We start from the raw sequence: 15,677 nt of genomic DNA on the forward strand, positions 1-15,677 counted from the left end.
TGTTTTGTCCCCGTGTGATTTATCCGCTGTTATTCGAAAGCTAACGTAAAGTTGTAGTATACTCGTTCAATTCGAAAGCTACTACATGGTAATTTGTGTATAGCGGAAAAATTGTTGCAGCCTTCATCGCCTTCCATCGTTCTCACGTGCTTCGACCTGTGCTTCTTTAAAACAGAATAAAAATGGTGTTTTCTTTCTTTTTCGCAGCCTTGGATGCTTGGTCGGTTCCGCAACACTCGGCCAGAAGCATGCATTTTCGGCGTCATGCGATAAGAGCCGCATAGACAGATACCTACGTCAGGCATACCACCCTGTCACGGGCAGCAGTCTCGCTGCAGCCGACGTTCATCCATCGCACGCTTGAGAGCAGCGCGGGCTCCCTGTCACGTGGTATTTTTCAAATTGGCGGGCATTATTTGGAACGCGGAAAAGAGGACCACGTGAGACATATCGTGTAGGAAACTATTTATAGAGGTTTCTGAAGACCCGGCGCGGTGGCTCAGTGGTTAGTGCGCTCGGCTACTGATCCGGAGTTCCCGGGTTCGAACCCGACGGCGGCGGCTGCCTTTTTATGGAGGCAAGACGCTGAGTCGACCGTGTGGTGTGCGATGTCAGTGCACGTTAAAGATCCCCGGTTGGTCGAAATTATTCCGGAGCCCTCCACTACGACCCCTCTTCCTTTCTTGTTTCACTTCCTGCTTTATCGCTTTCCTTATGGCGCGGTTCAGGTGTCCGCTGATATATGAGACAGATACAGCGCCATTGCCTTTCCCCAAAAACCAATTATTATTATTATTGTTATATCTGAAGGTTCTCTACAAGTTTGCGTATCACACTTGGCGCCTAAGCGAATACTTTAAAAATAGCCTGAGTAACTCTAGGCTAGTGCCAACATTATGCACTCTGTTTCATTTGAGTCCGAAGTAGCTTTCATTTTTAAAACCTTGGCTCAAATTATGTGGGACAACCTTTATATTTGATATTGCCGGAACATGGCGATTTATAATTCGTCATTTTTTTCGATGCATGGCGACTGTGAATGTTGTCCCGTACAGTTATCGATCGATTACGCTAATGTCCCTTCGGTTTAATTCATGGTTGCGTCTAATCAATCGGTAAAATATTCAAAAACAATTTCGTTACTTCGCAGTTCACATATGCAGGCGACTACTCGTCGTTCGCCGCAGACGGACTTGTTGAAAACACCATGGAACTGTTGCCGACGTCATTTTGACGCTGTTGTTTTGTTTAAAATGTCGCAATTATTGCGTGTTGTGACACCGAATGCATTCCAACAGGCCTTCTAACCTCTGCAGTTTTCCTGATTGGCACAATCTTCTCTTGGAGTCTCATATGAGGCCGCGTGCTCTATAAAATTTAATGTGGGTTAGCTCAGCTAATCCAGATATACAAAGCGAATGATGCCAGCATTCACTGTGTTCATTGGCATTGGCGTTGACAATGTTCTAGATGGCGATGGCTTTGAGGGAAGGAAGGGCGCATAATTGGCTCCCTGGATATACGGACGCCTCATTCGTGCTTTGATACATGTGGTGGTGGTGAGGGATGTGGACTGATTGCATTAGCGCTGACAGCGTTGTGGCTGACGGGCGGCACTGCAGCAATAGCAAGGCCACCGCGTTCATTTGGTGTTCAATCCCTCGCGATCAACCATTAACTGCATGCCACTTCCTAGGGTGGCAGGGAGGGCGCGCTACCTATCCAGTGTGCGGAGCGCACTCAAGGCACGCTTTTGCAGTTGAACACCAACGTCACGTACATGAAAGCGATATTGCGGTCTCCACTGACGCTAAGGCGCCCGTGTGCTGTGCGACGTCAGTGCACGTTAAAGATCCCCAGGTGGTCGAAATTATTCCGGAGCCCTCCACTACGGCACCTATTCTTCCTTTCTTCTTTCACTCCCTCCTATATCCCTTCCGTTACGGCGCGGTTCAGGTGTCCAAAGATATATGAGACAGATACTGCGCCATTTCCTTTCAACAAAAACCAATTATTATTATTATTATTCTCCACTGACCCACGGAGACGATCGTACGCCTTTCCATTTGTGAAAATGAACGGCCTTTGAGAAGTTGTCAGCGCCAGTGAACTCTATGAACGCCATCGGCTCACTTGTTTTGTTTGGTTCTTGAGGAAAGGAAAGGGCGCTCGACTACTGATCCGGAGTTCCCGGGTTCGAACCCGACCGCGGCGGCTGCGTTTTTATGGAGGAAAAACGTCAAGGCGCCCGTGTGCTGTGCGATGTCAGTGCACGTTAAAGATCCCCAGGTGGTCGAAATTATTCCGGAGCCCTCCACTACGGCACCTCTCTCTTCCTTTCTTCTTTCACTCCCTCCTTTATCCCTTCCCTTACGGCGCGGTTCAGGTGTCCAACGATAAATGAGACAGATACTGCGCCATTTCCTTCGCCCCCAAAAAAACCAATTATTATTATTATTATCACAGTAACCATCTCAAATATCTCGGTGGACACCCCAACCGCGCCGTAAAGGATGGGTTAAAGGAGGAGGGAAAAAAGAAGAAAGCGAAAACTTAAAACTGAAAGTTTGATTTTGAGGAAAGGCGCGGTCGTGTGCAGCGGCGGAACACTTGTGGCTGGCTCAGGGCTGCTAGTGGCGCATGCGCAGTAGTGACTAGGGAGCCAGAGAGCGAGAGAGAAATATCCGCTACTAGGCGCGCGTTGTGACGTTATGTGCCTCCTCGGACCATCGCCACGTCGAAATCGCAAGTTCGCGGCAAGTAAAGCTTTTGCTTTAATCTCTCTGTCATCATCACCCACTTTTAGATCAGCCTGAGTAATTCCAGTTAAGGACAACGGCTTCTTCCATATCCCCTCAAACTAATCGTGTCCTTTGACATGTTCGGCTACCCTACCCGCGGAAACTACTTAATCTCATCTGTCCTTCTGATTTTCTGCCACCGTCTGTTTCGCTTGCTTCCTCCTACGATCCATTGCTACCACTTATGACCATCGGTTATCTGCCTTCACATCACATGTACTTGCAATTACGTTTGTTCTTGATTTCAAATACGCTATCACTTAGCCCAGTTTGTTCTTTGGTCAATTCTCCTCTCTTCCTGTGTGTTAACGGTGCATCTGTCATGCTGATTTACATAGCCCGCTGTGCCGTCCGCAACCTAATTACAATGCTTTCCGTAATTATAGGCAATGTTTCCGCTTCATATGTAAGTGCGGGAGATAAATTTTAAATGCTTTAGTCGTGAAGGATATTGGAAATCAGCTATTCCTGACCTGAGAGTTGCTGCTAAATACACGTCTAATAATTACAAATTGTTATTTATCTGGTTATTTCCATCGCGTGGTTATAATAAGCGGCTATCTGCCCTTAGTAGACGCATTCATGTTTCGCATACAAAAGTCAAATACTCTGCCTTCCGAGACTAGTGAAAAAAACTTTGTGCATATTTGAAATATTCTGAAGCGCCACGTTTATACTTTGCCTGACTGGGTACTCGATTTTGCTTTGCTATCAGTCTCCTCAGCTACTTATCAAGGCAGTGTGATCAGCGCATCGCGAATTTGCCGGCTATTACCGGTCAGATTTTACTGCTAACTCTTCTCAGTCCACGGTTCTGAATACCTAATGCTAACACGCGGTGAATAGTACTGAAAAGACACTGTCACTCTATAATGACGTCCTTTTTGACTTGTATTTTATTACTTTCCTTACGTATGTATATTGTACCTATAAGACCGCTGTAGTTGTATTTTTCAGCAGCTTTGCGTATTTATCTCCTAAACACTGGAAAAGCCATGCCCACGGGACTGCTGTGGATTAAAATAGCTAAAACGTTTTCCCCTACTATACGCAGGACAATATCGGGGTTGCGTATACTCTGCGTACATCTTTATCACCTGGTTCGAAGTGTGAATATGGGCCACAGGGAGGCGCCGTTAGGAAGGCCAGCCACCTTCATTGGTTAACGAAATTATAAGATTCCTCCTACTTTTGAACCATTACATTAGTGAATACCTTGCATGGTCATGTTATGTTTGCTGATGCAAGCTGTGCTACTCTTGTATCGAGAAATCCTGTTAAGCTTATCCCGCTATGTGTGGTGTAGGAAATCCATCTTGAACTATTTTATTACTTGTACAGTATTTTCAGGGCTCAGCGCTAATTTCGCGCTCCTTAATGCAATTGAGCCGTTGCAGTGAACTTTTGAACTAAAAAAAAAAACTCGCTACGATGGCTGGCAGCGCCGAAACCCAGATCATTATTACGGACGAAATGCTATTCGCACCCTCGTGGTAGTAAGAATCATTTTACGATTTGGCACGGTTTAATCTTTCAGTTGAGTACAACCACAACCCGGTTAAAAAATAATTTGATTCACGTAGTGGAGTAATTTAAACATTTGCTCATACTTAAACGCGAACTTTCATTTGGTGTGCCGTGTGCATCTTTATTTCCTTTTTCTGCGCTTTGTCCACTGCTATTGCTCGGCTAAAAGTCCGGCAACCGAAACGAATTTTCTTTTCTTATCGCATTCCTATCGTGTCTAGATACGACTAATTTCTGAAGCCTGAAGAGTGAAAGAGGTGCCTTGTCTTCTCTGTGATTTCTAGAATCGCCCAACTGCGAGCATCAGCTGAGTTACACTCCGAACAACCGAATAAAGTAACTAAATCAATCAGTATGTCATGTTAGAGAAATTAAGTTTCGCGCTATTTTGGTTGGATGAACACAAGCCACGCAGGGGCAGACGGCATCTCGCGCCTTGCGCTCGGCAGCAAAATTAGCCTTTAAGGAAACTCTCTTTTCATTCGTGGTGAACTAGCTACCTAGCTTCGCTACATACATTGTAGAAAGTCAGGTTCACCTATTTGCAAGAATACAGGTTTCAATAAATGAATGCAACCTTCGCATGATAACCTCACGATTATTTCGCTCACGTAGCGGTTGAGGATTTCCGCCATAAGTCTTTTGCTACTTAATTCAAATGATATTAAGGCGCAATCCACATGTCTAAACAACTGGAAGTTATTCTGAGGATGTCAGAGGCTGACACAATATTTTACAATGTGAATATCAGGCGAGGGTGACGAAGAATTTTGCAGTCTATCAAGTCAACGAAGCTTCGGCCCCTCAGTGATAAGGGAACTCGACGGCTGCGCCTGAGTACCCGGGATCAATCCAGTCGGCTGAGGAAGCGTGGTGGTAGTGTTTTTTTTAAATTAGAATAAGAGTAATGAAGGAAGGAAAAGATTTTTGCTAGCCCCGGCATCTGCCATCGATACTGAAGCACCTGAGCTGGGGCAGCGGAATTAAAGGATTGCAGGCAGAATGGATAAATTAAAAAAAAGAGGGGAGGGGACAGGAAGAGAGGATAGGAGGAGAAGTAATATATACAAACTGATTACACAATAAGAAATGTGTCCAGGTTGTGCGCGTGATTAGTTCATTTTAGAGGAATTAAATTACACAAGCGCACAGCACTGTGTTGGTTACAACTGGAGTGGGGCGTCCAGTTATTAATCGTTCAAGGTAGAACTCGCGGAGCGTTCGGTCACTGCGTGTAACTACCTGGCGGAGAACCGACGGGACGTCAAGCCCGTGTGTTCGAGGAATGCACAGAGGCTCACTAAAGTTCGCTCACGAATGCGCGCAGTGCCCTACGGCCACAATAGCGTCTTGATGGAGTGTGGTAGTATGCCCAGTGCCCTACAGGCCGCAAGCATATCGCGACGAGCATCGGCGAACGCGGCACAGTGAAGGAGCAGGTGTTCTAGTGTTTCCACTGCACCGCACCCGTCACACACATCACTCGTCACGATTCCGTGACGCACCCGTCGTTGCCCGGGCCACACGCAGCCAACGCGCGCGCGGAGGATCATTGCACGTTGTGACCGTGTAAGTGCGCTACAGCCGGTGAGACTGTCGATGCGCTCACCTCCTGCGATGCGTGGGTCGGGGTGCTGCTTTCGGAGATGGTCGTGGATGGCAGCACGCACGTCCTCCAGCGCAAGGGGCAGATCGCTGGCAGGTAGTTGGTGTGCAGCGGTCGGGAGGTCGTCAGCTTCTTCGTTGCCGGCGATGCCGCAGTGACCGGGCACCCACTGTGCACGGACGGCACATCCTCTCTGCGCGAGCGAATTTCCCGCACTAGTGGGGTACCGCGGCCGTTAGATTGCAGGCGGCTGAGGGCGGCGCGGGAGGCAGCGTTTCGATGGATCCAAAATTCTAAAGCCGCTAGTGCGCTGTTCGATGTCATGGGGTGTTAAAGATCACAGGTGGTCTAAATTATTCCGGAGCCCTCCCCTACAGCAATTCTCTATTTCTTCCTTCACTACCACTTTCCTCCTTTCCCTTACGGTGCGGTTGGGGTGTCCACCGAGATGAGGCAGTTACTGCACCGCTTCCTTTAATTCCTCAAACAGCCGTCTTTTCAAAGGCCAATTTTCTTTGTACAGTACACAGCTGTTTTTTTAATTGCTGTTCGTCGTCAACAGGGTAAAGCAAAATAAAGAGTAAAATAGAATCTCCTCTTCGCCCCAAATATCAGATTCTAATATGACATTGATTAACACTTTGATGCATCGCCGCCAGTACACAGTCAGCGTTGAATGTAAGCAAGGGTTCCACTTATGCGTTGAATTTGTTCAGCAGAATGCTCTTACTTAAGCACTAATTTTTTGTGCGCTGCATGCATTAGCAATCGGTACCTAATAATGTAAGCACCGTCTCCATTTTCGGTTCCTTGTGTGCAGTTGTGTCATACGGCTGTTATTTGTCTGTGCATAAACACGAGCATAAATGCTGATTTTGGTTTTCGCGACCACTTGGTTTTGTACACATTGATTCCTGGTCAGGCGAACAAATAAACTTCCTCTTTTTGTATTTATTAAGCATATGAAACTATGGCTAGCCAGCCTGTCTACATAGACTTCTTTATTTTTATGAACTGTTCCGAAATTTGGGGTCGCTGAATATTATGCCGCGTTCTGAACTCAACTGCACGCATCTGTTCATTTGATGCATACCGCGTTAATTAGAGCTCACCGAAATCCGTTTTCAGTGACCTCGCACCATCTTTTGGCCAGCAGCGGCGGTTTTCTTTTGTATCAAAAGATTTGTGTGAATTGATGACGTTCATTCGTCGGGTTTAATTAGGACAGGGGTGATTGCTCCGGTGTGCTGCGATTAACAAGTGGCCGTCTGCAACTGTCGATTTGGCCGTTGCCGAGGGACCCGCCGCGGTGGCTCAGTGGTTAGGGCGCTCGACTACTAATCCGGAGTTCCCGGGTTCGAACCCGACCGCGGCGGCTGCGTTTTTATGGAGGAAAAACGCTAAGGCGCCCGTGTGCTGTGCGATGTCAGTGCACGTTAAAGATCCCCAGGTGGTCGAAATTATTCCGGAGCCCTCCACTACGGCACCTAATTCTTCCTTTCTTCTTTCACTCCCTCTCTTATCCCTTCCCTTACGGCGCGGTTCAGGTGTCCAACGATATATGAGACAGATACTGCGCCATTTCCTTTCCCCCAAAACCAAACCAATTATTTGCCGAGGAACCCACTCCTTTGTGGGTCTCTCTTAAGGTGCCTGGCATGTTATGAATTCTTCCGCGCAACCCGCTAGCGGCGAATCCACTTTTCACCGAAGAAGTCTGGGACTGAGTTTGGCACTCTGCTGTAAAGTAGCCCAAAGGACTTGGCGAGAGCAATTATTTTTTTACTGATTTTAAATTTCAGAAGGAAGATGTCTGTTAACTCAGAAAGCTGGCTTATCATACATGAGCGCAGAAAAACATATTCTAGACTTCTTAATCGCCAGTTTTCTGACTCTATATATGCAAAAGTCTTTTGAATATGTGCAATTCTTTAGTTTTTGTACAGATATTTATCGTTCTCAAGCAAAGCGCATCTTTGCCATTGAAAAGAGAGTTCTAAAACTTTACTATGATATGCGGCAGAAGAGCAGTATATTTAAACTCATGGGTCAATTTATCTATGCACACAGCACCCCAATATGGCCTGTTTCCCCTTGTTGTGTTAAATTTAGAACATAGGCTTGATTCATTCAGTGACAGAAAATAGTGCTGCCTCAAGAGTTACAGATTTGTTGTCGTGCACAAATGTATATGACGGCAATACAGGGGCAACTCAGCTTGTCTCGATTTCCCTGCTCTCCTAGAACAGCAAAAGCTGCTCTGGCAGGATTTTCATGCAGCCAGGCAAAAGGAGTTCCGATCTGTGGGACCGCCAAGTAAGAATGCAGTAAAAGTTGTTCAACGCTATAAAGAAATATTTCAAAAGAACAAACAATAAATGAGAGAGGGCCATAAATAATGTTCACGGCGAAGTGTTTGCGAGAAATAGTTTATTCTGGAAACAGCCAGTGGCATGGACCACAGTGGAGGTACACCAACACACAATCAGTCAAGTGCTCCAAAACTGAAGAAAAATTGTGCAGGCCATCGAACCACATTATTTCATACAACGAGAACCTGACCAAAGTCTGGAAACGGTAAAAAGTCAGCGGATTTTCAGTCAACAAAATCAATTTCCTGGGACATCTACTAATAAAGACATGACTCTAAACAAATTCACACTGAACCGAGAAAGAGCCAGCTTGAAATTATTCACACCCCCAGAAATTAAGGACAAAACCTACAGTACTGGCCACCTCAATAGTGGCACTGCAGCATTGCACAACATGTAAAAAGGACCAGTGATTGACAGTAACGCAAGACACGCCAAACCAGGACTTTCTTTTCAGGACATGAAGATCAGACACCTATAATTACCATTCCTAACCCTCACACAAATTGAGGCCCATTCTTAGGTGTGTGTGAATGTTCGAAATTTTTGGACAGCAAATTGAATAAACTCAAGATCAATTAGTCGAGTGAATGAAACAGTACATGTTAAAAATTATTTTTAACCAATCGAATTTGCTCGCAGGTTTTCAGATACTTTTCGAACAATTGACACAACGCTTGTTAAGGTCCACTGTATTTGTCTGGTATGAATCTCCCAAAAAAGCACACATCGACGACGTGCAACACTATTCATATTCTAAATTGAAAAAGTACTTTTTGCACTTCCTTACAAATTTTACCTCTATACAGGCATTATTAACACTACCACCTACCACCACCACCGCCACCACCACCTCTGTCCCCACCACCACGTCCTTCACACCCACCTCAACACCTACACTACAAGTTACTGCCTGATAGAGTTTGATGCTAATGAGCATGTGCTTTTACACTCATGAACACACAAAGTGATCACAGCATGCCGATGAGTCTTCTCTCTTTCCTCGGTAGACTGTTCAGCACACACACCCACATGCACACATATTTTCTCCTTTCCACCCACACACGCACAAGGTGGTCACAGCATGCTGATGAGTCATCTCGCGAATCTGAGTAGCATGTGTATTGCCCATCCATTCGAAGTCGAACAAGTTCCTCGATACGACTTAAATCTTCATCACTGAAATGAGTGCTCGACTCATCAGAAGAGGAGTTTCACGCGTCACAAATGCTGAAGACAACCTTTTCAATTTCATAGTCAACAATCGTATCGGGTTGCCATGCTTCATCCCCAACCTCCTCCACACGAAAACAACAGTTTTGGCAGTTTTCCTGCCTTACAGACGCCAGTGCTTCCGGCAGGATCTTCTCCACATCAGCCAAAGTGAAATATTTGTTGCGACCTACGATGTATTCCTTCGCCTGGCTCCAAACAAGTTGAATGGTATTAAACTCGCTGTGGTACGGTGGTGAACGAAGCACTTCGTGGCCATGGTTAGCTACCAGAGTGTCGATGCGGTACACAACGCTTGGTGTGCTTACATTTTGAGAAAGCTCTAGCAGTTCTGCCCTCCCCATGTCCTGTGACCTCGGAACACTTTCTTTTGGAGCCAAAGCTGAATATCAGCTTTGCGCGTAGACTTGCTAGGTGCTTTTTCAAGAGCCACGCTGTGATATGGAGCATTGACCATGACGAAATGCTATTAACCGGAATGTTTGGCAAAAGTTTGTCGGTGAACCACTTCTCAAAGTAGTTACCATCCAGCTCAGTGTGGTATGCAGCGCTGTTTCCCTTTTTTTCTCTGAAGAAGTCAACAGTGTCTTGCACGAATCCTGTTGCACTGCTCCCAGCATATACAAAAGATCAAACGGGCCCCTTTGTCCGAAAGCGCAGCCAATCACGTTGTTAAACCTTTCAGGAATTCGTCCTGAGTGTCATTACAGTCATGTCCTGCGAGAAGTATTCTTTTGTGTGCCCTGCGTTGACCCAGGTTTCATCTAGGTAGGTGATGCACCTGCAAATGCGAAGAAACCGAGCGCACGAGTTAATGCTTCTAATTAAACAAACACACTGCTGCATGTAAGTAGGCAACGCACTGAAACAAACACACTGCTGACCACTGTCTCACAAACTGCCGCTCAAAGACAATTGAGAAAAATAATTATCTCGCCTTTGTTGCTCCGTTGGTCGGCCTTATTTTTCGCGCCCAGGCGACATTTGGTAGCCAGTTTATATTCACTGTGTGTTTGCATGGGGTACTTGACAAATTCGGCCACATTTGAAATGTCTTCACTTGCGGCGACGGCGAACAGAAATTACCAGCGTTCGCAGCAGTAGCGCCAGTAACTCGCACCACCGTAGCAACGGGCAGCGTACAGTGGGTGTTGATTCGTTCCTACGGTGACGACGAGATGGCACTACACATGGCAATGCTACGACCTTTCTGGCAGTTTTGTTGTTTTTGCTTGCCGCACCAATTGGGATTTAGCGATTAAATGTAACCAATGCAGACACGTGCCCCTCCCAAACGTAGCGCAAAACTGGACGTGAAACGTCACCTCTTCTAATGGTCGGCAACAGCAACCTGGTCAAGACGATTTCTTTTAAATGTGTTATTCTGAAGAAACACTCACTGTTATGACTACGGGGTTGCAACGCTAACATCAAGCTCTATTTAAAAGGCAGTCTAAACGTGCTGTGTAAGGAAATAAGCAAGTAACGGCTCGTACCTGTTCTGCCTTCGGAATTTCTTGATCGCCCGCAGGTACCTGCGACGCCAGGCAATGATGTCACTTTGCTCGATCAGCGCAAAGTTCCGTTTTCTTTTTTCAAACGTTAATCCAACGTCCTTCATCAACCTCCAAAACGTCGTTTTCTTGTAGTTCGGCAGTTCGTCGTAGTCATTGACCGCCTTTAGCACACTGTCCAGTGTTGAGACTTCCCTCTTTGCGTTCATACTGTGCACTTTCCGACGGACGGCATGGACAGCGAAGCTGTCGTTCTTTACTCTTCGCGAGCTTTAAATCTTAACGTCGCAAGGTCTTTTCTTCGGAGACGCCAAAGGCCCACACAGACGCTCCGCATTGATTTTGGCAACGGTACGGGGAGATACTCCGCTATCCTCGCTCGCAGCACTCAGTGCTTCCCGAAAAGATTTCTCCTGAAAACTGGTCCTGGTACAGGAGTACACATTTGCAATGACTTGCTTGGCGGGCCTTGAGAGCTTTCAGGTACGAGCCTTCAAGAAAATGCGTGCAGGAGAGGTGGTTGCGGCCGTGTTGGTGGACGACATTTTTTCAAATCTGCAAGCAAGCCGGAAAAGTAAACACGGTGGCCAGCGTTGCGGGGAGAGCGAAAACGTGAAATGGAAAAAGACGACAAACGCAAAATATAAGATCACAGATCTCGATCGATTCGCGCGGAATAAGAGCGTTTTCGGTCACGCTGATGACAAATGTATGATCTCCGAAGCCGTCCTGCAAAGCATCTCTTATTTCTCGCTCACCACAAGCAACGCATTATTTTGTGTCGCGGATGCAGGCAGCACAAAAATAATAATAATATTAATTGGTTTTTTGGTTGAAGGAAATGACACAGTATCTGTCTCATATGTCGTTGGACACCTGAAACTCGCCGTATGGGAATTGATAAGGGAGGGAGTGAAAGAAGAATGAAGGAGGTGCTGTAGTGGAGGGCTCCGGAATAATTTCGACCACATGGGGATCATTAACGTGCAATGACATCGCAGAGCACACGAGCGCCTTACCGTTTTTCCTCCATAAAAACACAGCCCAAAAAAACGCAGCGCAGAAAAGAACGCTAGCTTGTGCAGCGTTTCACTAGATGTTTGAAACGTAGTATACATGGTTTTACCGGGTGTTCCGTGTGACTGCTTACACACTTTTACTGTCACAGTGGCCTATACGGGGACACAAGCACTGCGGCCGCGAACTCTCTGTTGATACCTACAACATGCTTTTACCGGGGGCTCCTTTTGACGCTGCTTTTAAAGAGCAGCCAGAGGCTGTTTGTAACATCTGCTGTGCTCCCTTGTGACCACACGACAAATACGCACCATACACAACTACACCTCAAAGGGCGGTTTTGTCACGGCTTCTTTTCAACATTGCCATGACGCGGCTTCCACACCAATTGGCCCGGTTGGAAGGCATCTATCACGCACTATACGCGGGTGATATTGCAGCGGGTAGACGACGACGACGACATTGAGCGAGTGAACGAGTGGACGAGGAAGAAGACGAGAACTCATCTCTGGCTTTGTTATGAGTGCCGCCCGTAGCTGTCCATTCGTTTTTGTAAATAACTGTAAATAAATTCTTTGTCGCAACATATTTGGTGGAGGTGCGGCTTTCCTCTACGCCCTCCGAAGACGGAGCTCCGCAGCGGCCGCCAGCTGACTTAGCTCACCATGACCCAAGACGCCTCCCAGCAAACATCACAATCGGCAATGCCATCGCTCGTTCTTTCTTCCCCTCGTGACCCTGGGACATTTTCTGGCACCGACAACGTTGACGTGGACGACTGGATCAACATGTATGAACGCGTGAGTACGTACAACCGCTGGGATCCGACTCTTATGCTCGCGAATGTCGTCTTCTATCTAAAAGACACCGCCCGCGTCTGGTACGAGACTCACGAATATGATTTGACCAGCTGAGACGTCTGCAAGCAGAAACTGCTCGAGCTGTTTTGTTGTATCCCGTACCGTTGGGGAACTGCCCGGTCCGACTGCCCGGAGCAGCCGGAGCACCACCACGTCAAGCACCCGCCACGTACATACTTCGACCAACTCCCTTTTATTCCCGTTCAATGATGAATATATATACAGATGTGCGAGTCAGCTGACCAGATAGGGCGCATGCCTAGCGCCACCTAGTTTATACAAACATAACTACAGAATACAATACCACATTATCCCCCCTCAAAAGAGTTAGCAACTAACACTGGAAAAACACAATAAACACTCAATGTCTTTCATAGTCTTTAAACCACACTGGTGGTCTTCTTTGTCTCGTCGAATGCCTCAGTCCTGGAACGTCCCTTTCAACTGGCGTCTGAACAGATGGCTGCTGGGGTGGGTCGTGGTTCTCCTGCTGTGGTTCGCCAAGTGGGTTTGCTGATTCAGGCGAACAACTTTTCGGAACTGTAGGTGGTGGAACTGGTTGGGGGCAAGGTACCAGCCGACTCCGATTCCATGTGCGGCCATCATTGAGCTTGTAGGTATCTTGACCACATTGGTCCACAATGGTGAATGGACTCGAGTAGCTCAGAGCGCCCTTAGGCACGTGACCAGGCAACTTGACTCTCACCGGTTGACCTGTTGTTAATGGAGAGTACTTTGCAGCTCGTCGACGGTCAGTGTAAGTCTTACTTGCTTGTTGCCTTTGTGCTACTCTGCTGTGGATGGACTTCATCGCTGCCTGCGGATCTTGAAAAAACTCTTTACCTGGCGCTCCTACAAGATCAAGTTTTGTTCTGGGATGACGGCCGTGAAGAAGGACGGAAGGCTTCACTCCTGTGGTCGCATGCGGTGTGAAACGGTAGACTCCCAGGTATTCGGTGATAGCTTCCTTCAAAGGCCGATGTTCTTGTGCGCAGACTTGAACGTACTCTTTGAGTACTCGATTAAACCTCTCTACCTGCCCGTTAGCTTGCGGATGATAGACTGCCGAATACGTATGAGCGATGCCACGTTCTTTGAGGAAACTGTCAAACTCCAAGGCTGTAAACTGAGCACCATGATCACTCACAATCTCGTCTGGATATCCTTCCCTGCTGAAGATGCTTCGCAGAAAGGAGATGACTGTTGCAGTTGTCACCCTTGCTGAGAAACAAACCTCAGGCCACTTGCTGTAGTAATCGATGGCTGTAATGGCAAAACGGCAATCTGCCGGCACTTCGGAAAAAGGGCCCACAATATCGATGCCTAGCTTCTGCCATGGTGCAGATGGGAATGCAACTGGCTGCAGAGGTGGTGTCACGGGTTTTGCAGACTTGTCAACAGATTGGCATACCGCGCAGGATGCAATGAATTGTTCTACTTGCTTGCACATAGCAGGCCACCAGTATTGCTCACGTAGTCGCTGCTTTGTCCTCGTTATTCCCGGATGAGACTCGTGGGCTGCGTCAAGAAGCCGTGCTACGAGGGACGAAGGTACTACAAATTTGTCACCACGAAGCAGGAGGTCTCCAACGACTGAGAGCTCAGTTTGCACCCGGTAGAACGGAACTGCTTCGGCAGGCAACATCTTCACTGCGGGCCATGCCGATGTCACCCACTTTATAACCTGCTGCAGCAACGGGTCCTGCATCGTTTCAATGACAAACTCTTCATGAGTAATGCATGTTGAGACAACACAAACAGTCTCTTCTTCCTCTTCCTCCACACGACCTGGAAGGGGCATCCTTGAAAGAGCATCAGCAACAGTATTCTTGTCACCCTTGTGAAATTCAATCGTGAAGTTGTATGCCAACAGCCTGGCGTGCCACCTCGCAATCCGGAACGGTCGGCGACCTACTCCCTTTGTACTAAGGAGTGTGACCAGAGCCTGGTGATCGGTGCGTAATATGAATGAACGACCCCAAAGGTACACTCTCCAATATTCGCATGCCCACAAGCAAGCAAGGGCTTCCAATTCCCCTACAGAATACTTCTGTTCCTGTGAAGTAAGCCTGCGAGAAGCAAAAGCAATCGTCACCAGTTCATCATTCCTTGTCTGTTGCAATACTGCTCCCAAGCCAATGGATGAGGCATCCGTAGTGACAATAATGTCACCCGCAGGATCAAATAGCTGTAAACATCTTGTGGCCAGGGAACATTTCAGTTGCTCGAAACAAGCTTGTCTTGCAGGGTTCCATGTGAATGTGGCATTCTTACGTAGCAACTCTCGAAGAGGCTCGACAACCACCGCATAGTCAGGTATAAATTTGGCGTAGTAGCCTACCATGCCCAAGAATGAGCGCAGAGTACCGACATTTGTTGGGGCTGGCACAGCCTTGATGGCGTCAATGTTACTTTGTAAAGGGCGTATTCCCTTGTGACTGATCCTGTGACCAAGGAAGTCGACTTCTTGCACATTAAAAATGCATTTGTCATTCAACTTCAATCCAGCCTTTGCAATCAAGTGCAAAACTTGTTTCAAATTCTTGAAGTGCTCTTCACGTGTGCTTCCGTACACAATGACATCATCTATGTAGCACAAAGTGTTTTTGCAGTTCTGCAAAATAGTGGCCATCATTTTCTGAAACGCAGACGGTGCTGATGCAAGACCGAAACAGACGCGCTTGAATCTGTACAGTCCACTATCGGTTATGAAGGTAGTCAGTTCCCTGCTTTCAGGGCTTAGCAGA

The sequence above is a fragment of the Amblyomma americanum genome, chromosome 11 (assembly GCF_052857255.1).
Source record: "Amblyomma americanum isolate KBUSLIRL-KWMA chromosome 11, ASM5285725v1, whole genome shotgun sequence".
NCBI lineage: Eukaryota > Metazoa > Arthropoda > Arachnida > Ixodida > Ixodidae > Amblyomma > Amblyomma americanum.